At 39.9% G+C, this 26,930-nt stretch overlaps 1 protein-coding gene and 1 pseudogene across 1 annotated transcript in view; one reads left to right on the top strand and one right to left on the bottom strand.

Moving 5' to 3' along the window:
- Positions 1 to 18,927, bottom strand: part of LOC103743566 — a 23,573-nt pseudogene extending 4,646 nt beyond the window's left edge.
- The window catches only part of LOC103743570 (rho GTPase-activating protein 26), a 422,060-nt gene that overhangs the window by 248,049 nt on the left and 147,081 nt on the right, over positions 1 to 26,930 (top strand). The window lies entirely within an intron of this gene.

The following is a 26,930-nucleotide window of genomic DNA, read 5'->3' as shown; positions in this document are numbered from 1 at the left end:
ATCTCTCACATTGTCTCACCCCTCCATCATGGTTTTCCCACTTAAGGTGCCCCCATTTCCTCCCTTTCTCCCTTACTAATACTCTTCTCCTATGGTCCTACCTCTCTTGAGCTCCTTCTTTCCCTTTATCCCCTAGGTTCCTTGTATACCCTTCTGTCCCCCCTCCCTTAAACTAACCCAATTTTTATCGATAGCTCCCTTATTAAGGACTGTTTCTTATTGTTCTTCTCTTTTTTCTTTTCCTTTACCTCCCTGTTTTCTTTCCATTATCCTGGTTCCTGTAGTTATGTAGTTATGTGTGGTTACATACTCATTTATCAGAGTCTGGTTCTAGGATCCACATGTGAGGGAGAACATATGTTGATGTTTTTTCTGTCTGTGTTACTTCACTTAGTCTAACCATTTCTTGTTCCATCCATTTACCTACAAATTTCATGATTTCATCTTTCTTTACTGCTGAGTAAAATTCCATCGTATAAATAAACCACATTTGCATTATCCACTCGTCAACTGAGAGACACTTAGGTTGCTTCCATCTCTTAGCTATTGTGAAAAGAGCAGCAACAAACATGGATGTACAAGTGTCTCTGCAATAGGGTGAGTTCTTTGGGTATATGCCAAGGAGTGGTATAACTGGGTCAAATGGTAGGTTCATTTGTGGTTTTTTAATAATTCTCCACACTACTTTCCATCGGGGCTGAACCAGTTTGCAGCCTCACCAGCAGTGGATGAGTGTTCCTCTTTCCCCACGCCCTCTCCAACATTTTGTATCATTTGTTCTCTTGATCTTAGCCAGTCTGACTGTGGTAAAATGAAATCTTAAAGTGGTTTTAATTTGCATTTTCCTGATTATTCATGATGTTGAACATCTTTTAAGATGTTTCATAGCCATCTTTTCATCTTCTTTTGAGAACTCTCTGTTCATCTCCTTAGCCCATCTTTTAATTGGGTTGCTTCTTGTCTTGGTTCTCTGTTTTTTGAGTTCATTATATATTCTGGTTATTAAACTTCTGTCGGATGGGTCGCTGGTGAAGATTTTCTCCAATTCTGTGGGTTTTCTGTTTGCTTCCTTGGTTGTCTCCTTTGATGTACAGAAGCTTTTTAGTTTAATAAGGCCCCATTTGTTAATTCTTGCCCGTGTCTTCTGAGTAATTGATGTCTGGTTTAGAAAGTCCTTTCCTACACCTATATCTTGTAGGTTTTTCCCAATGTTTTCTTCTAAGAGTTTCAGAGTTTCAGACTTTACATTGAGGTCTTTGAGCCATTTGGAATTGACTTTTGTGCAGGGTGAAAGATAGGGGTTTAGTTTCATTCTTCTACAGGTGGAGATCCAGTTTTGCCAGCACTATTTACTGAGCATGCTGTCTTTTCTCCAGTGACTATTCCTGGCCCCTTTGACAAATATCAGGTGGCTGAAATTACATTTACTCATATTTGGGTGTTCAATTTTATTCCATTGATCTATGGGTCTATTTTTGTGCCAGTACCATGTTGTTTTTATGACTATAGCTCTGTAGTAGAGCTTAAAATCTGTTATAGTAATCCCCCCAGCATTGCTCTTAGTGCTCATGGTTGTTTTGGGTATCCAAGGTCTTTTGTTCTTCCATATGAATCTTAGGATAGCTTTTTCCAATTCTGTGAAAAATATCATGGGGATTTTGATTAACATTGCATTGAATCTATAAATGGCTCTGGTAGGATGGTCATTTTCACAATATTAATTCTTCCAATCCATGAGCATGGGAGGTTCTTCCATCTTCTGATGTCTTCCTCAATTTCTTTCTTTAAAGATTTAAAATTTTCATTGTAGAGCTCTAATGTTTTTGGTCAGGTTTATTTCAAGATTTTTTTTTTTTTTTTTTTTTTTTTGGAGCTATTGTGAACGGGAGTGTTTCCATGTGCTCTTTTTCTGCTTCTTGTTATTGGTATGTAGAAAAGCTACAGACTTTTGTAGGTTAATTTTGTACTGAATGTGTACATAATTTCTAGGAGTTTTCTGGTGGAATTTTTGGCATCTCTTAGATATAATATTATATCATCTGCAAAAAGGGATAATTTGATCTCTACTTTTCCAATTATTACTCCTTTAATTTCTTTCTCTTGTGTTATTGCTCTTGCAAGAGTTTCAAGTACTACATTAAAGATAAGTGGAGATGGTGGACAGCCTTGTCTTGTTCCTGATTTCAATGGGAATGCTTCCAGTTTTTCTCCATTTAGAATGATGTTGGCTGTGGGTTTGTTATATATGGCTTTAATTATGTTGAGGTATGTTCCCTCCATTCTAATTCCCTCTAGGAGTTTGAACATAAATGAGTATTGAATTTTGTCAAAGGCCTTCTTGTCATCTATGAGATGACTATGTCGTTCTTGTGTTTGAGTTCATTTATGTGATTTATGATGTTTATTGACTTACGTATATTGAACCATCCCTGCATCTCTGGGATAAAGCCAACTTGATCATGGTGGATGATCTTTTTGATGTGTGTCCGTGTGCTGTTTGCAAGTATCTTGTTGAGAATTTTTGCATCTATGTTCATTAAGTATGGGGGTGCAGGGATCTCGGAGCGCCAGCTGCTGGGCGTGGCACCGGTCTCCTGCGGCCCCTGGGGTGCGTTGGGTCCTGCACCGCATTGCTGTTTGGGTCCCTGGCTCTCCGCCACTGGCGGGTCCCTGCTTCTCTGCATTGTTGAGGCTCTCTTCTACTGGGGCTGGCCGGTCGGGTTCCATCCCAATCCACCTGTGCACTCTCTCTCTTAGTTCGGGACCGTCAGCTGCCGGGTCACGAGGGGAGGTGCAGGACGGTGAAAGCTGGATTTCCGTGAGTCGCGGTTTACGAAGAGACAGCTCTCTCCGGAGAGGCAGGATCACACACAGAACTCAGCTCAGTCAGTGGTACAGCCCCTTTATTCAGTGACTTAGCTCGGCTCCAAGTCTTAGTGATCCAGCTCCAATTATTGAGGGAAAACCAGTATACTTTATACTGTGGGAGTAGTGGTAAAAGCCTTAGCTGATAGGTACTTTGTGGGATGCCCTATTTACATATGGAAGTGGGCTCCTGCCAGGCTGTCAGACTGCCTGAAAATCACACAGGAAAAGCTGGCAGTTTCAGAGCCAGAGGCCATGTTTATGGTAGGGCATCTGTGGCGGTCACTTCACAGATGAGTCAGGAAGATGCTGGGAATGCACCCTGCTGATAAAAGGAGTCCAAGCTTTGGTATTAGAGTGATCCTGGCTTCATAGAAGGAATTTGGAAGTTCTCCCTCCATTTCTATTTTTTTGAATAAATTAAGTACTATTGGATGTAGATCTTTAAAAGTCTGCTGTAAATCCATCTGGTCCTGGGCCTTTTTTAGTCAGGAGGTTTTCTATTACTGTTTCAATTTCTTTTTGTGTTATGGGTCTGTTTAAGCTGTTAATCTCTTCTTTGTTTAGGTTTGGTCATTCCCATGCCTTTAGATATCCGTCCAGTTCTGTAAGGCTTTCAAATTTAGTAGCATATAGGTTTTTAAAATATTCCCTTATAATGTTGTGTATCTTTGTGATATCTGTTGTGATATTTCCCCTTTCATCTTTGATTTTGTTGATTTGGAGGTGCTCTTTCTTTCTTTTAGTTAACTGGGCTAGTGGTCTGTCAATCTTGTTTATCTTTTCAAAGAACCAGCTCTTGGAACTGTTGATTCTTTGTATTGTTTTCTTTGATTCAATTTCATTAATTTCTGCCCTGACTTTTGTTATTTCTTCTTGTCTGCTGTGTTTGGGTTTCATTTGCTGTTGCTTTTCAAGTGTGTTGAGTTGCAATGTTAGGTCAATTTTTTGTGTTCTTTCCAATTTTTTGATGTAGGCACTTAGAGCTATAAACTTCCCTCTAATGACCAGTTTCAGCATGTCCCAGAGGTTTTGTCCTGTTGTCTTATCCTTTTCATTTATTTTCAGGAATACTTTTATTTCTTTCTTAATTTCTCTTTTGACCCATTCTTCATTTAGGAGTGTGTTGTTTAATCTCTATGTGTTCATGTGGTGATTAGGGCTTCTTCTGGTGTTGACTGTAAACTTTATTGCATTGTGGTCTGATAGAATGCATGGAATTATTTCAGTCTTTTTGTATTTGTTGAGGTTTGTTTTGTGCCCCAGTATATGGTCCATTTTGGAAAAGGTGCTGAGTAGAAATTATGTCCTTTGGTGGTTTGGTGGAATACTCGGTAGATGTCTGTTAAGTCCATTTGATATATGGTATTGTTTAATTCAGATGTCTCTCTGTTAACTCTCTGCCCTGTTGATCTATCTAATGAAGACAGTGGGGTATTGAAGTCCCCTACTATTAATGAGTTGGGATTAATCTGGGTCTTAAAGTCCTGTGGTACTGTTTTTATGATATTGGGTGCACCAGAGTTTGGTGAATATCTGTTCATGATTATAATATCTTCTTGATTCATTGTTCCTTTGATCAGAATGAAATGGCCCTCTTTGTCTCTTCTGATCAGCCTTAGTTTAAAGTGTATTTTGTCAGAGAATAGATTTGCTACACCTGCTTTTTTCTTAGTGCCATTCGCTTGGTATATTTTTTTCCATCCTTTCCCTTTGAGATAGTGTCTGTCCTTGAAAGTGAGATGAGTTTCTTTCAGACAACAAAAAGATGGGTTTTGTTTCTTAATCCATTCACCTAGCCTGTGTCTTTTGACTGGGGAGTTCAGTCCATTAATATTTAAAGTTATTAAGGAAAGATGGGTATTGAATCCTGTCATTTTTATTTCTGTTTACATTCTTGATATAGCTGTACTTTTCCACAGTTATACCTTCATTGCATTTCTTTCTACAACCCCTTTGGTATAGTCATTCCTTTCTTCAGCTCTTTCTGTTGCTGAATTCCTTCAGCTTATTTATGTCATGGAAGATTTTTCTTTCCCCTTCGACTATAATAGACATTTTGGCTAGGTATAGTAATCTGCATTGGCATCTGTGGTCGTTTAAACCTTGGAATACTTTGGTCCAGGCACTTCAGGCTTTCATAGTTTTCACTGAACAGTCAGCTGTAATCCTAATGGGTTTTCCTTTCTATGTGACTTGTTGTTTCTCTTTTGCTGCTTTCAGTATTGTCTCTGTTTTGTTCGTTTTGTGTTTTTAATATGATGTGCCGTGGAGAGTTTCTTTTCTGGTGCTGTCTGTTTGGTGTTCTATATGCTTCTTGTATTTCTATGGGCATGTCTTTCTTTAATTTTGGGAAAATTTTTCCATGATTTTCTTGAAGATCTGGTACATACCATTATTTTGGAATTCTTCTCCTTCCTGTATGCCTATGATTCATAAGTTTCGTCTTTTTATCGTGTCACACAATTCCTGCATATTCCATTCTTGTGATTTCTTAAATTTTTTATAATCATTGCGAGTGGTCTAGTTTGTCCACTTTATCTTTCAGTCTTGATATTCTGTTTTCCATTTCATTCATCTTATTGGTGAGGCTTTCTCCTGTTATTTCTAATTGGCTTACTGTGTGTTTTATTTCCTTCTTCATTCCAGCCTGAGTATTCTTCAGTATTTCTAACTCTGTTTTGAATTCATTCAGAAGTTTATCCCTGTTTTCCTTCAGTTCTTAGATTTGTTTGTTTGTTCTTCAAATTCACTGAATTCTTTTATCATGTTTATAATTGTTCTTTTGAGTTCCATGTCCTGGTTCATCTCTAGGGGGTTCTCATTGTACTCCTCTATAGGAGTATTGCTATTTGGTGGGTATATGTTATTTTGGTTTTTCATGTTATTATTTTTTCTCTGTGATTTTGACATGTGAATTTCTTTTGTAGTTTCTGATTCTTGTGTGAGACTCAAGCCTTCAAGTTTATATCTGCTTCTTTTTGGAACTTTTTGTGTCGTTGTTGTTTACTTTTTGGGTATCAAAAGCTGGTTCCTCTAAGCTTCCAGTTCTCTCTTTTGGTTTTATATTGGATTCACCAGATTACTTTTGTCTTCAGGAGTTCCCACAGAGGCCCAAGTCAGATGAGGCTCAGATGATCTCAGGGTTTCTCCTAATGTCTGCATCCCTCCAGGAAACATTTTGGCCTCAGGAATTTGGGGGTTGCTCTGGTCTGGGAGCTGGGCCCATGAAAAATGCTGCTTTCGGGCAGCTGGTGTCCATGCCACCCAGAGATGCAAAAGAAGATGGGGATGGGAAGCGGCCCCAAGGGCTCCTGGGGACTGCACTGAGGAGCTGGGTTGGTCTGGATGCAGAGGACAGAAAGAGGAAAGGTCAACCCCAGAGTCCAGGAAAGAGGCTGAGGGTGTGGGGTGGTGCAGGCTCAGGGAAGTAGAGGGAGGTGAGGGCGGGACCAGGCCCAGAGGGCTCCTGGGGACCTGAGAAGGCACTGAGTTGGTCTGGATGAAAAGGATCAGGATGCAGTATTGGTTCCTCAGGTGTCTGGGGTCCCAAGAGAAGGAATGGGATAGGACCCAAAGTAGGCGGAGAGTCCGGTGGGGGTGATGGGAGCATGAATGAGTCTGGGGGAGTCAAGGTGCCAAGGGCAGGATGGACTTACCCCAGAGAGAGGCCTGCGGGTCCTTGCCTTTCTTTAATTTTGAGAAGTTTTCTTTTAGAATTCTGTTGAAGATCTGGGTCCATACCAGTATCCTGAGATTCTTCTCCTTCCTGTATGCCTATGATTCATTAATTTGGTCTTTTTATGGTGTCACACAATTCCTGCATATTCCATTCTTGTGTTTTCTTAAATTTTTCACGATCTTTGCTTGAGTGGTCTTATTTGTCCACCTTATCTTCCTGTCTTGATACTGTTTTCCACTTTATTCATCCTATTGGTGAGGCTTTCTCCTGTTGTTTTTAATTGGCTTATTGAATGTTTCACTTCCTTTTTCATTTCAGCCTGAGTATTCTTCAGTATTTTTCTTTACTGAATTCATTCAGAAGTTGGTCCCTATCTTCTTTCACTTCTTTGATTTGCTTGTGTGTCCTTTAACTGAATTCTTTGATCATGTTTCTAACTGTTCTTTTGAGTTCCATGTCCTGTGTTATCTCTATGGGGTTCTCATAGTATTCTTCTAGAGGACTGTTGGTACTAGGTGGGGATATATTATTTTGGTTTTTCATGTTATTATTTTTTCTCTGTGACTTTGACATGTGGATTTCTTTTGTAGTTTCTGATTTTTGTGTGAGAGTTAAACCTTCCTTTGTTGAGTTTAGGTCTGCTTCTTTCTGTAAACTTTATGTTCCTTTGTGGTTTACTTGTTGAGCATGAAAAGCTGGTTGGTCTAGGCTTCAGGTTCTCTCTTTTGATTTTATGTTGGGGTGGCCAAATTGCTTTCATGTTGCTGCTCAGGAGTTCCCACAGAATCCCAAGTCCTGTGAGGATTAAATGCTCTTAGGCTTTCTCTTGAAGTCTGGATCCCTCTAGGAAAGATGCTGGCTTTAGGAATTTGGGGGCTGGACTGGCCTGGGAGCAGGGCCCAGGAAAGATACTGGTCCCAGGAAGCTGGTGGCTGTGTTGCCCAGGAATGCAAAGGGAGTTGGGAGTGAGAAGAGGCCTGAGGGCTCCTGGGAACCAGGAAAGCTTCTGGATCCAGGAACACTAGGACAAATTTTTAATGCTTTCTTATTAAATGGAAATAATTTTGGCTACATGTGTCTCTATTATACAGGAAACTTTTAACCTCATAAGACTGATTGGTTGTTCATCAGCAATTTTCATAAAGAAATACAATAGTCATGTAGCTATCCTGGTTTTAGATTGTAAGATCTAGTCATTCAGGGTTCCATATGATGGCTGCTAATCTGACTTCTACAACTTGGAAAAGATCAAGTAGTTGTGATTTTGTTGGAGAATATTTTCTTTCCAGAGTGCCTAGAAAAAGAAATAGGAAGTTGGATATAGCCATTCTTGGAGCTTGAAAACTATTACTTTGGCATTACTAAGTGAAACAACCCATTGTCGATCATTTATCCAGAATTTTGACCATGGGAGAAATAATACTTGGACATCCATCTTTATTTTTACTGTATCATATAAGAAACCAGCCAGCACATGCAGGTCCCTGAATTGACAAGAAAGTAAGAAATGGCATCAAAGAGCTATAAATCCTAATCCTGGTTCACTTCACATTGAGCACATTGGTCTCAAAAGCAAAACACTGTTCTAGGGTTTATTATCTGGAGACTGAGCCAGTCTTCCTCGGTTAAAGCAGGATGATTTTTCCCCCCTTTCTAGCACTTGTAACTGCTGCTGTGGTGTTTCAAATATAAATTCTCTTTGTTAAGCCTAAGCCCACATCATCATTCTTTTCTCTCAGTGAGGAGTCCTGTTACCATAAAGCTCATTTTAGTTCATGTGCAGGAGGTTGCCCAGCATGACTGGTTCTGTCTATGCTCAGGCAATCCATGGATGCCTGGAGCCACATCAAAATTTTGGATCCCACATCCTCTCTTTCAAATATTTAGTGATATTCTCTGTTTAGTTCAGCTGCCTCAGTGCCATTTCCTGAATTTTATAAGCCTTCTTGGTCATGTTGCAGTAAGTTTCCCTAACACTAAAGAAGATATTCAACAGAGTCATTGGCATTGAGACCTGTGTTTGTCTTCAGAGTCTTGGGTACCCTGCCCTTCAAGATGTGCACAGTATCCAGAGCACAGTCACTGCCTCTTTACTGTTCAGACCTCCCTGGCAGTGGGGACCACCAAGGCATCAGTATTTTTCACACACATCTAGTTTAAGGTATAGGAAGCTTGTCTTGCTTTATACTGTGGGGAACCAGAGCTGTTCCTGTTATGCTTTAAGGTCTTAGTGCTTGTATTGAAATTAAAGGAACTGCCCTTCAGCAATTATAAGAGAATCACTATCCAAGTGTTGCCTCTGTTTTGAAAGCACCGTACTGCCAGGAAAAAGTGTCTGGTAGAGTTCAGGGAACTAGAGCCCCTCCTAAACCTTCTGGATCCTCATGGCCCAGTTTAGCATTTGCCAGATCCTAATACCTGTGATACTTTGTTCCCAACCACACCAACTTCCTCTGACTTCCTCAGAAATGCCCATCTCTGATTGCAAGGCCCCTGACTCCTCTGGGCAAGAAGATAACACTTCCATGTGACTAATCTTGTGGTTATTCAGAACAGTTCTTGCTTCTCAACACAAATCATCTGGGAAGCTTGAGAAACCTTAGGCGGTTCAGAAGGGGCCAAGATCTGGCATTCCTAACAAACTTTGTGCCTAAACTAGTGCTATAAGTCCTTAAGGAAAACTTCCTCAGCCCCTAGCTCAGAGTCCCCTATTTAGTGTGTGTGTGTGTGTGTGGTTTTTTTTTTTCTGTCTTTTTGAGACAGGGTCTCTCTAGCCCCAGCTGGTCTAGAACTTGCTTTGTAGACCAGGCTGGCCTTGAACTCACAAAGATCCACCTGCCTCTGCCTCCCGAGTGCTGGGATTAAAGGCATGCGCGACCACGTCCAGCCCCCATTTGTAGTTTTATAAGAGTTCTCCACACTGCTTTCCATAGGGGTTGCATGAGTTTGCAGCCCCACCAGCAGTGGATCTTTCATTTTATTTTTAAACCTATGAATATGTGACTGTAGTAGAGTTGATGCCATACTCTACCTAATTCATACTGAGGCATCAGCATTTTAGTCACTGATTTCACAACTCATGGAACACCTTGAAAAGATCTTATAACTCAGGAATCCATGAACCAACACCATGAACCAACACTTTGAGAACTGCTATCCTAGTAAGTAAATCAATCAATCAATCACAAGTAGCTTTACTGTGTGCTAATTCTAGCCATATCATAAAGGATGCCTGGAAAATTAGAAAACATTTCCCTTATGGTATATTATAGCAAATTTACTTGATTCTATCAAAAATAGTCATGTCCCTTTGAGAATTTGAATCAGTTCTTATAGTAGAACTGATTTGAAAATTGTTTGTCATCTACAAAAAAAACCTAACATTTGTGATTCAAATATCTTTAGTATGTTTAGTTTGATTACATATTCATTAGAATGTATTTTTTATAGATTTAAAAAACTTGGAGATTTTTAAAAAATTGTAGAATTCCATGTTTTAAAAAAAATTACAAATTAGCCAGGCATGATGATGCACACCTGTAATCCCACCATTTAGGAAATAGAAGCAGGAGGATAAGGAGTTCAAGGTTATCCTTAACTATCTAGTGAGTTTGAGGTCAGTCTATACCAAATGAGACCCTGTCTCAAAAACCAAAAGACTCCACCCCCTTTTGGAGTTGCTGTTACGGAGATGAGATCATAGAAATTTCAAAACCAATTGATACTGCAGTGGATTAAGATTTTCTGAGATGTTGGAATGCCTTTTACGCAAGAACAACCAGTGTTCTTAACTGCTGAGCCATCTCTCCAGCCCTGCTGTTGTTCTTTTACTTTCGAGAATAACCCTTTGTCAATGTTTTTCTGCTTGACAATCTAATTAAATAATGTGGAGTTCAAAGCTTAGAATTTTCATTTTCAGATACCTTAAATCCTCCTTTTTCTAGAAATATGTTTGATGTTTTATATCATAAATTAGAGTGTCAGGAATCAGTACATGTATCTTTTCTTACTGTTTACATTGGCAAGTATAATTGGTGTATTATTCTTTTAAGAAATGTTCATTGCTTTCAAACATATAATTTCTAATCTGTCATTTTAACATATCAGAAGATGCTTTTTTAAACTTTCAACTGAATTTATTTTATAATTATTTTACTCTTTTAAAAAAATTCTTATTTGATCTTTGAAAATTTCATATGCATATACAGTGTATCTTTATCATATTCACCCCTACCCCCCCAACCTCCCAGGACTCATTTCATCACATATCCCTCCCATTTTCATGTCCTCTTTTTAATATTTATTTATTCATTTATTTTTTTTAACCCATTTTGCTGCCCATATGTACATAGGTCATCCACTGGGGATGGGGAACCACCAGTGGCCACACTTTCAAAGAAAAAAGACTTTCTCTTCCCCAGCAGCCACTAACTGCCAACAGCATCTCAGCTAGGGGTGGGGCAACAGAAGCCTCTTCCCAAACCATGCTAATTATTTTATTCTTGATGAGCTCAAGCTTAGCTTAAAACCAAGTCATGCCAATAATCAATAGAGGGTTAACTGACTGTAAATTGTCTACCCTCAAAAGTTAGAATGATCTTAATCTATTGCTGGATTATTTTATCTAGGAAAAGGAAGCAACAGTTTCTTATAATTTTAACACAAGCTAGAAGATGTGAGAACAAAAATATAGTCACTGCAGTATATTTGAAAGAAAAGAGCATTAGAACCAGATTTGAATCACATATGGGGAAGTTAACACTTGGCTGCATTGTCTTAAACTTGATAGTCACACAGTATTAAAGTATATCTTTTCAAACCATTTTTATTTTGCTGTTTATTACAGTTATGTATTGGGTATGGGTATATGTGTGTGTGCTTGCACACTATCATACTTGTGAAGAGGCCAAAGGAAACATGGGAGTTGGATCTCTTATTCCACCACGTGTGTCTCAGGGATCAAACTCAGGTTGTCAAGCTTGGCTGCAAGTACTTTTACCTGTGAACCATCTCACTGGCCTCTGAAACATTACTTTTTTAAAATGTATTTTATTTATTATTTTTATTTTATGTGTATGAGTGCATCGCCTACATGCATGTAAGTCCACCCATGTTGCCAAGTGCCCATGGAGGTCAGAGGAAGGTGTCGGATTCCCCTGGAACTGGAATTATGGGTGGCTGCTAGCTGCCATGTGGGTGCTGGGAATTGAACCTCAGTACTCTGCAAAAGCAGACGATGCTCCTAACCACTGAGCCATCGCTTCAGCCCCCTCCAAAACATTCTTAAATGAGCTGGAGAGATGGCTCAGTGGTTAAGAGCACTTACTGCTCTTATAGAGGCCCTGAGTTCCATTCCTAACACCCACATGATGGCTAACAACTATCTGTAATTCCAGTTCCAGGAGATCAGCACCCTCTTCTGACCTCTGCGGGCACTGCACAAAATGGGTGTACTTAGGCACAGGCAGTACACTCATACAGAAAATAAAATTAATAAATAAAATATTTTTTTAAATCTTAAAATATGGCTTGTAAAAGTGTAGGAGGTACACACTTCAAAATTTTATGAGACTATAAGAAGAAATACAGAAGAGGCTAGCAGTGTCTCATTTATATATTGAAAAAAAAAGAAAGATGAAATAAGATGTCTAACATTTTCAAAACTGGTCAATGCTCTTTAGAGCAATAAAACCTTAACTTTTAAGATTATAATTTTTCTAGATGGAAGTTATTTACATTTATACCAGGCAAAAATCATTTACAAACTAACCAAATTTTAATTATATTGAAATCTATCTGTATAAAACATAGACTTGGTAATTTTATTAGTTGAAAGTTACAAAGCCCTAGAAAATCACATTGCTGAAACTTAAGGATATGAGTTGATAGTACAGCTAGAGGTATGGATAGAGGAGCAAAAGTTGTCAGTATTGGTTAAATTGGGTTTCTAAACTGTCTGGGAATGGAAAAGAAACCTACAGGCCACTTGAGGATAGGAGTTAGAACTGAGGACCTCAGCCCCACACCTACTCAGAGAAGCTTGTCAGGCTTCCTCAACATTGAAAGAATAGAATAAGCAAGGAAAGTCTTCTTAGCACAAGTATACCTAGGGAATTTAGTTTCCTGTCTCATCTTAGAGAAAAAACTGGTAACCACATTCAAATTTATTCTAGCAGTATTCTTAACTAAGCTGAAAAATAGGCACACAACTTATATTGCCTAGGATTTTCACAACTAAAGGGCCTCTGAAGCTAAATTAAAAATTATAAGCATACAAAGAAGAAATCCACCATCAGCTAGAATTGGTGGAAGCAATGTATAGAGTCTCAAGACCCCAGAATTTCAAATAACAAAACACAAGCAGAAAGACTTCATACAGACCATAAAATAATTATTTTTTGCTGGGCGTGGTGGCGTATGCCTTTAATCCCAGCACTTGGGAGGCAGAGGCAGGTGGATCTCTGTGAGTTCAAGGCCAGCCTGGTCTACATAGTGAGTTCCAGGACAGCTGGGGCTACAGGGAGACCATGTCTCAAAAAGACACCCCCCCATTTTTTTTTTTTTTTTAATGTATAAAGAAACGTTTGAAATGTTACTGGAAAATCAGAAACCAGCAGCCAAAGTCAAGTGATAGATGAGAGGGATTTAATTTTACTCTAGCGGACTGACCCAGTGATCCTTCTGTAAAGGAGCCAGTACCCCCCTCCAGTTTTACGGGTTTTTATATTCATGTGAGGAAAGTATAAATAAAAGACAAAACAGCACATGGGTGGCGATTAAGTAAAAGGTACATGTGATAATTAAGCAAGGTAGCATATAGCTGCAGGGGTTACAAAGACTTCCTTCTAGGTTGACCATAGGGGGCAGGATGGAGGAAGCTTATCTCCCCCATCTTATCTCTTGTCCAGGAGCTCTTCCTGCTCCAAAGTTCTTAATTACTATTACATTGGGAAAGCTTTCCACCTCCACCATAGAAACAAAAAGAACAAGCAGGTTTCAAAGAAGTAGGTAGTGATTAACAGAATAGAAAATGATCATTGAGGTAAACAATGCAGTTAATGAAATGAACATCAGACTAAAGAAAGCTGATGAAAGACAGTGACTAGGAAGACAGGAGTTAGAAAATTGCCACAGTGTAGTACAGAGAAATAACAAAATAGAAAATATTTGAAGAGAGGGGTAGGAGCTTTTACTTAGTGGTAGAGCATGTGTGTAGCATGCTGGGCCCCTGGGTTCCATCCCTAGCATCACAAAACAAACAAAAAATTGAGAATGTGAGGATCCCGGTTTGGTCCTAGGCTTTCTAGAAGACAAGACTGCAGAATATGAGAACTACTTTCAAAGAAAGGGAAGTGTACTTAGCTTACAGTTAATTTTTTATTTATATATTTTTTTATTTTATGTATTTTGCCTATGTGTATATAAATAGTACCATGCATGGAAACCTATGAAGGCCAGAAGACGGCATTGGATCCCCTGGAACTGGAGTTGCAGATGGCTGTTAGCTGCCATGTAGGTGCTGGGAACTGAACCCAGGTCCTTTGGAAGAGCAGTCAGTGCTTACAACTCCTGAGCCATCTCTCTAGCCCCTAGCTTACAGTTTTTGAGGTTCAAAGTTCAAGATCAGAAGTCTGTGCTCACCCAGAGGCAGCAGAAGGTACATTCATGGCAGGAATGCAAGTGGGAATAAATGGTCACAGCATGAACAAGAAGACATTCCACAGTCCCTTCTGAGGGGGGACACCTAAGGACCCCAGTCACCTAAGGACCTCCCATGCAGTTTCACCTCTTAAAGATTTCATAGCACTTTCTGATGGTGCATCACAGAGACCAAGCCTTTAATCACAATAGACCTTTGGAGGACACAAATCTTACCCGAACAAAAGCAGTGATTTGGGGGGAGATAATAGCTGAGAATTGCCCATAATTGAGAGGTAGGTATAAAGCGTTAGTAACAATAGCTATAGCTACTTCCACAAAGAGAAATGAAGCCAAGTCCATGTAAATATATATCCTAGAGAAATTGCAGAACACAGCAGAGGGAAAGTCCATGAAGAATCACTTTTAACTCATGAAAGCCAAACACCTAGGGCCTGCAGTATATTTGGAGGTAGTGAGTAAGAAGTCCTATCACTTGTCCTGTCCTTAGTGCCCTGGCAATTCCAGCAGGTTGAGGGATATAGCTTTCTTCTCTTTGATCATCTGTGCTATGAAATAAATTTTAGATTGCTCCCCCCCCCCCCCCGCAAGTATAGCATTTATAGCTGGATTACATTTTCTGATTTTAATTATTACCTTTAACTTTATACTTAATCACCTCCAGCGGTATGAGTTTGAGGAGTTAACCTTCTTTCAGTTTTAGGTTTGGGTCATAAAACCAGAATAATTGCTATTTGGCTACCCATTCTGAATTTTGCTGGCTTTTTGGGCAAGAAATGAAAGACCTAGAAGTTTGGCATGGACTTGATTTTCCAAAGATACTCTTGCTCATTCTCTGTATGTGTAAGTAGATATGTGTCTGTATTTTCAGGACTTATAGGTCCGAAGCAGTGCTTCAGCTGGGAACCATTCTTGAGAGTGAGTTATGTATGTCAGGGCACATCACTCTTGGACTGTGAGCAGAGAGCAGTGAGATGATGAGAATGAATGTAGCCAGAAGGGTATGCAGATTTACAGATAAGGACAGTGCAGAGGAGTGCTCTGCTCCTCAAGTGTCGGTTCTCACTGTTCACTATTTGTGTTTCATGTTTGATGTTCAATACCAGCAGCTCTCTTGATGTACACTGGTGACTTGGTATGCACCTGTCTTGGATCTGTCTGTCTTTTCCTCAGAGAAGGAGTTCTGCAACATGTCTTCCCTGGGTCTTCCTACAGTCTTTGTTTTCATTAATAGAAGATCAATTTCTCAGTCTGTGAGGATTTTCCATCAGCTGCCACCATTACTGATTTTTCCCTCTTCCTCAGCATCTCACCACACATAGCTTTAATGTTTGTCAGAGCTAATGTTCTTCAGAGAATATCTTTTATTACTTTTCATTCTTTATTTTTCTACCTTTCCCCAACACAGGCACACACATATGCATGCACACCCTGCTGCTTTGAATAGCTGTTTCCTACCCACCTGTCTGAAAAGTAGATTATTTTTAATTTTTTTGCTTTTGCTTAGTGGAAAAACCCACATTTCAGTTTCTGCTGCATCCTCTCCCCAGAATCTAACCTGACAAGACAGGGAAAGAAACAGGAGGGAAGGAAGCTGTCACATAACATAAAAGCTTTTTATTTTCATAATGGCTTAGAGTACTCCCTTCCTAATGAGGGGGGGGTACAGCTGCTATGGCAACAAGTTCTAGTTTGGAGTTGTATGTTCTGTGGTGGTGCTGGAGTGCTGAATCTGGAGAACATGGAACTAACCAGGAGTGGCAGTGACTTCTGTTATATAGTGATCTCTGCCATTTTTCTGATTGAGGCTGCAGGTTATATGTGAATGGGTGGGTGCTGGTGGCTCTGTTTGTGACTGGTACAGAAAGCTGTGAGATGGCAGAATTGTGAGGGGTATGTATGTGCCAGAAAGCCACCTCTGTCCTTCATGGAGAGCCTGTCTGTAGAGACTGCTCTGCCCCAGCCTGTGAACAAGCTTCCATCTCACCTATCTTCCCCACTACCTGCCTAGGCTAGGGGCTCCCTTCTGATACTCCAATATGCTCCACTGGGAATTGCTTGAGCTTGAACCTCTCCTAGGAGGTCTTCCTAGAAATGCATTGTCAAGTTGCTTCTAGAGGTTTACCTTCACCCAAGAACTTCAGAGTTGGCCCCTGAGTGTAGAAAATGGGTACTATATCTGACTCTTCCCCCAGAGTAAGTTCTTACCATAGGGATTTCTTTTTCTTGCCTGGGCTCAGAATGCTGATCCTAACAAAACTTCTGTGACAGTGCTTCCTTCTGCTAATCACTGACTTCCTGCTGGGCCCAGCTGGACCACACAAATTAAAGTGGCTTGGCTATACTCAGTGCCTGTTTCATCATCCGGCAGGCTTGGGGAAACCATCTTACTGCATAGCTTTATGGTGTACTGGCCCAAAGAGCCTGATTTCTTGCCTAGACTCTTGTATCCAAGAACCTTCCCTGCTGAACTCATCAATCCTTGGCCTTTCAGTATGCCCACATAAGCAGAGAAGTAGCCCAGAAAGGAGGTGTTAGACTCCTGTTTTGACCTCCGCAAGCAACCACAAATGTATATAATACTTTCCAAGTGTTGTGGCACTCACTATGCTGGGGTATTTTGAAACCAGTGTCACCCAAATTTTGAAGCTCATGTCCCGTCAAGCTCACTGTGCCAGGTCCTAGGCACACAGTTACAAACAAGGCTGGCATGGTCCTTGCTGTTATGAAGCTTCTAAACCAATTGATTGAGAAATCAGCATCATTTCCATTTCTGTCCTGGCCTGCCTCCTCAGTGGTTGTGAGCTGACCTCAGAGTACTCCAGGGCTGCACCTCCACACAGTGTCAGATGGAGGGATCTGAAATCTCCAGTTTTTTCCTTGCCCATTTCATTTTATAAAAGATATGTTGATTGTAAACACAGAAATACTATAGTAGTTTTAAAGTCATTTTAATTTTTAAAATGTAGAAATTAGATAAAGCCTTACCTGATGATTAATATTTACCTATAACATTTGATCATCTTTGCTAGAGACTAATTGTTATATGCCCTTTAAGACATCATTATACTTTTGAAAGAAGTCCTATATCATGAAACATAAAGAATTCAATATCATTACTAGTCAAAGAAATGCAACTTAAAATGAAATAGGCACAATATAATCTACTACTTGTAACTACTTTGAAGCTAATAATGCCTTATTTTGGTGTAAGAAAAATAAAGGGCCCAAAGAAACAGGCACCATAAAATATTATAGGTGAGAATTTAAGGTCTCCTAGGTAACAGTTTCACAATATGTATTAATAATCTTTATTCCTTTTCACTCGGAAATAATATTTCTATGAATTTGTTCTGGACAAAAATATATACAGGTATATGTAGTTGAAGGTTCAATGCAGTGTTATTGGGAGTAAAAAAGCATTGGAAACAATCAGAATATCTGATAAAGAAGTTCCTAATGCTGTTCTATCAGAGATTTCGCTGTGAATCCCAGCAAGACATGCTGCAGCTTGTTTCTTCTCCCCCCTCAAGGTTTTCAGCTCCAGGGATCCTTTTAAAGTTCTTCCTTTGGTTTGGTTTGCTTCCTACCTTTGTTTAATGACTACTTAGTTTTTAACGTAGCCCAAGCAACTGTGGTTCATATAATTGGATTCTGATGTATCTGTTTCCTGCTATGTAAGTGGCTGAAGAGCCCTTCTGTGTGCAAGACTGAGCAGTGGGATCTACCAGTAACATGTTTGGGGAGGAGCTGCTTCCTAAATGGGTTGAGACCACAGATATGGACAAAGGAAGCAGCCAGAAGCCACAGGGGTGTTCTCATCATGTGTGGGAAACCACAGGGGTGGCAAGGATTCCCAGGCTTCTAATTTACTCTGCAGCTATAACACATCCTTCAAAATTCCTATGGAAAAGGAAGTGAACTTGTCTGGAATATAATTGGTTTGACTTCATTTAAAGAGATCTTAGGAAGGCATTACTGATGCTTGTGGGTAAAGATACAACTTACTGCTGTAGTATGGTTCCTAGTCCCTTTCCAGGCTGTGGCTTTCTACCCTCTGCCCTTTGTACATAGATTCAATTTGATGTTCTCCTCCCTGCAGAAGTCTTTTTAGCCTACGTACATTGGTCTTCCTCATCAATTTTGGTCCTATGCCATTTCTTGGTGCTATTTTCACAGCCTGACATTCTTTATTGGTATATTTGTTTGTTATCTGCTTTCCCAGTTGGAATCAAAACAAGGATTTTTCCAGTCTGGTTCACTACAAATTCCAGTGTCAGGGAAGGTGCACAGCATCTTGTAAGTACTCAGTTAAGTTTGGAAATGATCCTACTTGGTATGTTTAGGAGCAGACAGAAGACCAGGGTGCTTGGAGTGTTAATAGGAAGGGCAAAGTGTGAGGACATGAGGTAGAATGTTTGGTAGGGGTCAGATTATGGTGGCACTGGTGAAGAGCTAGGTTTGTCTGAGGACCTGCTGTTCCTTATATCATTTTATTTCTGTGGATTACCACATACCCAGATTGGCCTGTTGAAGTGGCCTATTGAAGATTTTCTCTGAGAAGTTGTGTGTCGCTGTGTCCTTGACATGCTGTGGCCCACACTGTACTTCATTTTCCCAAAACCATGGCCATCAGTGTGGCCGGCCTGCTCTCCTTGTCTGTTGTTCAGGCACAGCAAGATAATAACAGCTAGGGTGTCAGCCTTTGAGGCTTGCACCATTGAAAACCTTTTTAGTATTTTCTCATTAAATACTTTGACTTCCCCTTTGAAAGCAATCTGTTTGATTTGGGTTTTGAGAATGACACTTGTTTAGATCCTGACTTGTTGGATAGATCAGAGTCCTAGATCTCAGCTTCCCTTTGTGAAGCGCTTGGTGTCTGTTCCCAGACACTAGCTGCTGTTCTCTGCTTAGTGAAAAAATCAGTTCTCCGGTTTTCAATCTCTACTTCCTGATTGTTGATACTGATACTATATCTTGAAATGTGTTTCTAGTTTTGTGCTGCCTGTGAGGAAGATAAATTTTTGCTTTGCATGTGTTGAATTAAGAAGTCCATTTGCATCAGTCCCTGATGAACCTATTTTTTTTTTATTAAGGCAGTAAATACTACAGAAAGGTATGTGTTAATTCACTTTTATTCACCACTGCCTACAAACACAATTACTTATTTGTCTAAATAAATAAGAGGGGCTGTTATTTCCCTTGAACATGAACTAGAGTGGAAGTTTGAGGCATTCAGCGGTTGAATATGGCAAGGAGCTATGTGATATTGGTGCAGAGCTTAAGAAATAGGGAAAGTATAAGGTGTAATGCACTCTTTTTTTTTTTATCTTATAGGCTGTGATGATTATGTTGTCTTCTTTAATGAATTCTATTCTGTAGCAATAGACATGGGCATATAGAATGTTGATTGTACATATAGAATGTACTGTTCAGATAATTCATCACAGATCTTAGAGTTCTGGGGTATTTTTCATTTTTATCATTAGTGTGAATTGACTACCAGCACTTTTCCATGGTATTTCAGCCCCTGTATATCAAGAGCCATAAACTTTTCTAGATACTATAAATAACTTTTTTCTATAAAGTGAATATGCACATGTAATTCAAAAGTATTATGATAGAACATATAGACTAATAAATTCTAGTCATTTGGTAACTTGGTCCTGAAATAAGGCCAGTTATTTTTTACCTCAGTTGAAACTGAACCAACTCATTCTCAATTGATTGTATGCTCATGGCAAGGAATTCAGTTTTCTGTCTGTTTCCTCTTTGGGATGAAAGCACACTCCTTTTCAGAACTATGCCGGTCAGCTGGATTACTTCCCTTCTTTGAAAGATGTCCATGAAAGGAGCTAGATTGCCGGGCATGGGTGCTTGCATGAATGTGGTCTTTTTCTCTGCTAGCAGTCAGTCATTTTCTCTCTGTACCATTTCCCATAGTTCCAAGTGTAGATTGGAATCTTGGTTTTCCCTCCAGAAAGGATTGTGGACTTTCCATAAAGTGGAGGTTTGCTTGGGAAGTGAGAAGCTCCGAGAAACTCTTAACCCGGTCTCAGATCTACCTTCCTTGATTTAGCTCTTTTGATCTCTGCTCCTTTATCTGTAAAATGGGGCTGGTGACAAGTCTTAAGAAGACTGCTATTTCTTTTAACTAATTAAAGATGTTATCATCATTATGTTCAGTAGACTCTACAAATGTTTTATTGAAATGTTTGATATTGGTGCTGCTCCTGGGTGACTATTAATTGAATAGCAGGTAACTAGCACCTAGACCTGTCCTCTTACTCCAGACCTCCAGTTCAGGTTGGCCAAGAAGTTCTTCCCCCACCCCCACCCCATTGGAATTCCCCTGCAGTGGAGCCCTCCCATACAGTGACTGTGGGGAAATGGCAGCAACTACAGGTGCTTGCCAGGTTAAGAAGCACAGGGCCTGACATGTTTTAGCTGCTCAGATGCAGTATAAACAATGTTGCATTCTGGTTTATACATGTCTTAAGTCTTCTCAATGGATTTTTGGTAGTTTGTAAGGTTCATTTGTTTATCTCTTTCTCTCTCTCTCTCTCTCTCTCTCTCTCACACACACACACACACACACACCTTGGAAGATAAGAGACCCATGGAATTTGAGCATTTTTGTTTTAGTAGCTTAGGCCTTTTTGAGACTACAGAGAGGCATGGCTGATATTAGGTTTCCTCTCTGATGAGAATTTTCTAATTGCTTTTCAATCTCACTCTGAAGAACAAAGCCCTTACAGTAGCCTGTAAAGCCCTCCAGGATTTGCTGCCCCAAGTTCATTGCTTTTTTGACTTCTACTTTCCCCTCTGTTCATTCTGTTTCAGGTACACGGGCTTTCGTTTGGTGTTGCCAGCATACCATGCACCTTACCTCTTAGTGAAGTACCTCTTGCCATATTTCTACATGACCTGCTTCTTTACCTACTGCATGTCTCCTTCTAGCCTGACCACCTTTTAAAGATGCAAACATGACACCAAGATTCCCTGTCCACTTTCCCAGCTTACTGTTTTACGGTAGCACCTATACTTTGTTGTCTATCTTACCATCTCAAATGAAAGCTTTAAGAATCAGGATTTTGGGAGTGAGGTTTTTTTTTGTTCAGTGCTGTATACCAGCACTTAAAGCAGTCCTTTGCACATAACAAACACTGGAAGAATAGGTAAGGCATTGGGACCTCCATGCTGGATCAAGTCACACCTCTGTCCTTGGCCTGTCACTTTGGACAGCATTAGTTTAACTGTGGTGAACCCCATAACTGAGGGGAGTGTAACACCAACAGGAACTGATGCACTGTAGCACTTCGTGCTGTCAGTTTCTCAGGCACATATACAACTTGTGTCCCTTTGCTGTTTGCCTTTGGGCATCTCTCTCTAGATGGAGAACTAATTTCTTAAAAGTTGTGATAATGAATGTGAAAGCATTTTATAAAGTGTTTTGCAAATGTTAATTACATTGTACCCTAGAATCCATTGTTATGTAACTTGAAGTAGTTAAGTCCTGGTCCTGGAAGAGGGTCAGCTTCTCTATGTAAATGTTGCTGTTGCCTTTTGGGACCTGTAGACTAGACCCAAGAACATTCATAGCTACTGGCTGAAGCCAAAGATCAGAAAAGTGAAAAATCTTAATCCCTTAGCTCTGAAATCCCTAGATCTAAACAACGTGCTATCCTGTACTAAGACTGTTCCTGATGCCAAGTATCCAGTACATAAGAATAAGAAAGAAATAAGAGAAATAAGTAAAATTCAAACTGATCTATTTTTGGAACACTAAAGCTTGTGATTAATTTACAAGAAAAACTTACAACAAATGTTGAAATTCTTATCCTTACTGAGACCTGGCCTGTTCTACAAGGTTCAGTAATTCCCATGGCTCAAATGAGTTTATTCCCAGTAAAGAAACTTATTGCTATTTTATACTGTTGTTAGACATAGATGAACCTAATATCCTTCATTGCTTTCAAAATGTGCTTTTACAAGTTCCAGACAGTGCTATAACTACCAGGTTCTCCTTTACCCCGTGATCTCTTTAGGAAGAGAAGCAAGTGAGGTACAAATGGCAGTGTGTGTGATAAATGTATTCCATATCACACATAACCACCAGCAGCAGTGTTGAGGAGCCGGAGCTCCACAGACACACTGCGGACTGTTTGACTTCAGATTCTAAGACTACCACTTAACTAGATATGTGACCAGGACAGCTTCTTAAATTTGTCAGAGCTTTAATTTTTTTCATGTGGGAAAGTATTGGAGCTTACTTCATGGGATAATTTTAAAAATCAAATGAGATCACTGATGGAGTATTTATGTCTGCTTCACAGAAATACTCAGCTAATGTTAGTTGCTGATAGTTATTGATGATAGTCATGGTCATAATTAAAGGCAGGCAGAAAATAAAGGGATTTGAGAAACAGATAAAATGAAAAACTAAACATAGGAGATTCTCTCCTAGAAACTTTTTAATAAATGTTTTAGAGGGAACCCAGCATAATAATGTGGGCATTATGCTATATTATATAATACATATTAGGTAATGCATATAATAATGATTATTATACCTTGTAAATATTTTATGGCTTCATACCTTGCAGATTAGTGTGGCTAAGGATTATGCCTGACTGATTATGTGTCATGGCTGTCAAGGCAGCTGCTCTGACTCCACCCTTTCCCTGCCCCCCTGGCATGGCCAGTGCTCTGAGGCACCAGTCAATTACATCAAAGTTTGAAGCAGGCATCTAGTGCAGCTGATGTCTGTGTTTTCAAAAAGTCACCTCTAGAGCATCACATGTTCTTTCTTTCTTCACCCTCAACACATGATGTGGCACACTGTACTAAATACTCCTGTTGCCTGAGGGAGACTCATACTGTCTCTGTCCTCCTGGAACTTTCAGTAAATAGGAGAAACAGACACATGAAATTCCATGAATGATAACATATTTATGATTCAGTAAGTGCTAGAAAAGATAACTGACAGACCCTGACCTGCAGTGGGTGGCCAGAAAGACCCTTTGAGGGAGTGAGATGGTATAGGAGAGAGCCAGGTAAAGAGGGCTATGGGACTCTCGAGGCAGTGGGGATAAGCATTAGGAAGAAAGATTTGAGGTCAAAGAGCAAAGGGAAGTGTGGTAAGCAAAGAGTCTTGAGAGGTAAGCTGAATCATGTGGACCTGTCAAAGGTTTTCTCTAATACTGTTTCCTTTTCCTTAGTCAAGTTTTATTGTTATAAAATACATAGAACATAAAACTCAACCACATTATTTTTAAGACAGTTAAGTGGTATTAAATACATTTATAGTGTGCAGCTATCATAACCGATCATCTTTAGAAGTCTTCATCTTGTAGTACTGAAACTCTATACCCATGAAGCCATAACTTCACATCCCTCCCCACCTCCTGCAGTGCTTTCTCTTCTTCTGTCTCTGAGTATGACTACTTTGAGTACTCTTGTAAATATAATCAGACATCATTTTTTTTTGTGACTGGCTTATTTCATTAACATAATGTCCTCAGGATTCATCCATGTAGTTTAGTATGTGTCAGAATTCCCTTCCTTTTTAAGACTGAGTAGCATTACATTGCAACTATAAATCACATCTTGCTTAATCATTTATTCTTCCATCCATGGACATTTCAGTTGCTTAGGTGTCATAACTATTGTGAATAAAACTGTCCTGATGGCTGTGCAAATACCTGAAGACTTTGCTTGTAGTTCTTTTGTATGTAGACCCAGAAGTGGAATTGTTGGATCATATGACAATTTTTGTGTAATTTTCTGAGGACCTACCATATTGTCTGCGAATGGTTTTCAACTTGAAGTATAAAAGTCAGGAGCCTTTGGTGAATTTTAAACAGATAGTGTAGTTGACCTTAGCTTTGAGGCTAGCAGAGTGTAGATAATAGATGCCTATGTGGTTGGATTTCAGAATACCTCTGTTTACTTAGGCTGCAAGCTGTGGGCCCTTGTCTCTCAGTGTCCATCACATCCCTTCTCCCTTTCTCTAAGGGATTTTCAGGACTCTGTAAGTAGGGCTGAAGTTGATATAAGTCATTCTGACAGCTCAGCAGCTGTCTGTACCCATCTGGAATGCAGTTTATACATGCCGCCAGAAACAGGGAACAAGTTGCTAGTTACTCAGAGTCAGTTGTGGTGGTGCACACCTTTAACCCCAGCACTCAGGAGGCAGATGCTGGTGGATCTCAGTGGTTGAGATCCTGATCTCAGTGGTTTGAGGCCAGCCTAGTCTGCATAGCAAGGTCCACGCCAGCCAAGTCTACATAGTGAGGCACTGTCTCAAATGAAAACAAGAAAATTCTTGAAAAGTCTTGGATGAAAGCACATTGCTACCTGAATGGCCATCATAGTGTCTTTTGGGGGCTATAGAAACCATTCTGACAGTTCCCTCCCCCTTTTATCTTTCTTTTTTTCACCTTATAGTATTTTATGCAAATTCTATACAAATATGCATATTCCATACAATTAAAACTACAGGACACTATGGAAATTAAACTAGCCACTCTTCCCCCCATCCCTCCTTTTCGTTCTCTTGTCCTTTCTCCGTTCACAGGCATATTCTAAAGGATGTGACTTCAGTGATCATATATAAGTTCCTCTCCAGAAATGCTTCTGTAAGTGGTAGTTATAATGTCAAATTTCAGCAGCTGGCTCTCCAATGCAGATTTCTTTAACCTAATTGTCATTCAGGTGGTAATCACCTTCCTTTCCTGGAAAAACCACAAGAGTGATGCTCCATCCACAGGAGGAGAGAAAATAAACGAATGCAACTTGGAGACTAAGAGACAAGTCTTGCACATTAATAGACAATGAAAGGGAATTTGGCCAACAGTAAGGCTGACTTTAGAAGGAATATTGCCTCTCTTCTTTTTTACAGTCCTAACTGAGGGAACATAGGAAACAAACCACAGGGAGAGCAAGCACTTCCTGGGGGTGCCTTATTTATTAGGTGACTCTATTGGAGACTAATTCAGTCAAATTATGAAATGCGCAGTTGGATCCAAGCTAGTGGGATCTATCCTGTTTTTTGTTTGTTTGTTTGTTTGTTTTTAATTAAAAGAAGCATTTCATTACCTTGCTATGCAGACCAGGCTGGGCTCAATTTCAAAGATATCCATCTTCCTCTGCCTCCTAAGTGCTCGAATTAAAGACATGGATGACACAGTGCTTGATTGTTTAGTTTTTTTCATACAACCAGTAAGTAGCAGTCTACTGAATGATGGGAGGCTGAGACTGTCTTGGGTGTCATTCCATCTGCAGAGCAGTCGCTTTTATATTCTACAGTACAGAGCATTCTAAATAACAGTTTCAAGTCTCAGTGGAGCATTTAACGTGTCTTGAGCATTTTAATGGCTTCTAGTCTCATGTTTTTAGTTGAACACTTTCCTAGAAATATACCACCCCTTGATCATTGCCCTATCATAACTGAGTGCCCTCTGGAACTTCTCTGCTCATGGTGGCCCAGTTTTCCTAACAATTTTGATAATGTATTGTGAGGAACCCAAGATTATGTAGTGTATCTTACATGAAATTGTAATACAGTGGGAGTCAAGTAAAGGGTTCTCAGTGTTAGAGGATATTGCTGTGTTGGATCCTGTAGTGGAAAATTTGCTGCCAAGTTTGAAGCAGGAACATCACTGGAATAACTGTGGGGAAAGAAACATAGTGTATAGCTCTTTGGAGTTTTGGTTCATGTGTTAAGAATTGAGTTTAAGGTCTGGAGAGATGGTTCAGTGGTTAACAGCACTACCTGCTCTTCCAGAGTACCTAGGTTGAGTTTTGAGCACACACATGTCCACACACAACTGCTTGTCACTACAGTTTTGAGCTGCCTGATATGGATTCTGGAAAAGGAACCCAGGTACACTGCCAAGAGCAGTACCCACATGGCTTCTAACAATGGTCTGCACCTCCAGTTCCAGGCAATATGGTGCTCTCTTCTGCCATCCATGGACATTGCATAACACAGGTGCAGTTACACACAGGCATAACACACATACACAATTTTTAAAAGAAGGGACAGTGAGAGACTCAGCTAAGGGAGATGACTGCTGCATAACCTGATGATGTGAGTTCGATCCCCTGCACCCCATGGTGGAAGGAGCTGATTCTGGAAGGGTGTCTTCTAGCCTCCTGAATACACATATACATACTCTGTCGATCTGTCTGTCTGTCTGTCTGTCTCTCTCTCACACACACATACACACACACACACACACAACTGGTAAATCAATATTATTAGACAAAAATATTTTTAAACAGGACTGCAGAGACCTCTCAGCCCATAAAGGTGGTGAGATATAAAAACTTGCAAACAGATTTTTTAAATATTTTACTTATTATTTTTATTTTATGTGTATGAGTGTATTGTGTGCATGTGTGTAAGTGTACCCCTGTCATGCAATGCCTGTGAAGGTCAGAAGAAGGTATCAAGTTCCCCTGGAACTGGAGTTATGTGTGTTTGTTAGCCACCATGTGGGTGCTGGGAATCAAACCCAGGTCCTCTGAAAGAGTAGTCAGTGCTCTTAACCACTGAGCCATCTCTCCAGCTCCACAATCAGATTTTTAAAAAAGACTTTTTAAAAGGGCTAGCAAGGAATTAATAAAATACCTTTTATGAGAAACAACAACAGCAACAAAAACGGCATCGTAAAAGAACCCTCCCCACTCTTCAAAAAAAAAAGAAAAAAAAAAACCA

This window comes from Nannospalax galili, unplaced genomic scaffold (assembly GCF_000622305.1).
Source record: "Nannospalax galili isolate Female #2095 unplaced genomic scaffold, S.galili_v1.0 scaffold222, whole genome shotgun sequence".
Classification (NCBI taxonomy): Eukaryota; Metazoa; Chordata; class Mammalia; order Rodentia; family Spalacidae; genus Nannospalax; species Nannospalax galili.
This window is presented reverse-complemented; position numbering and strand designations above follow the sequence as displayed.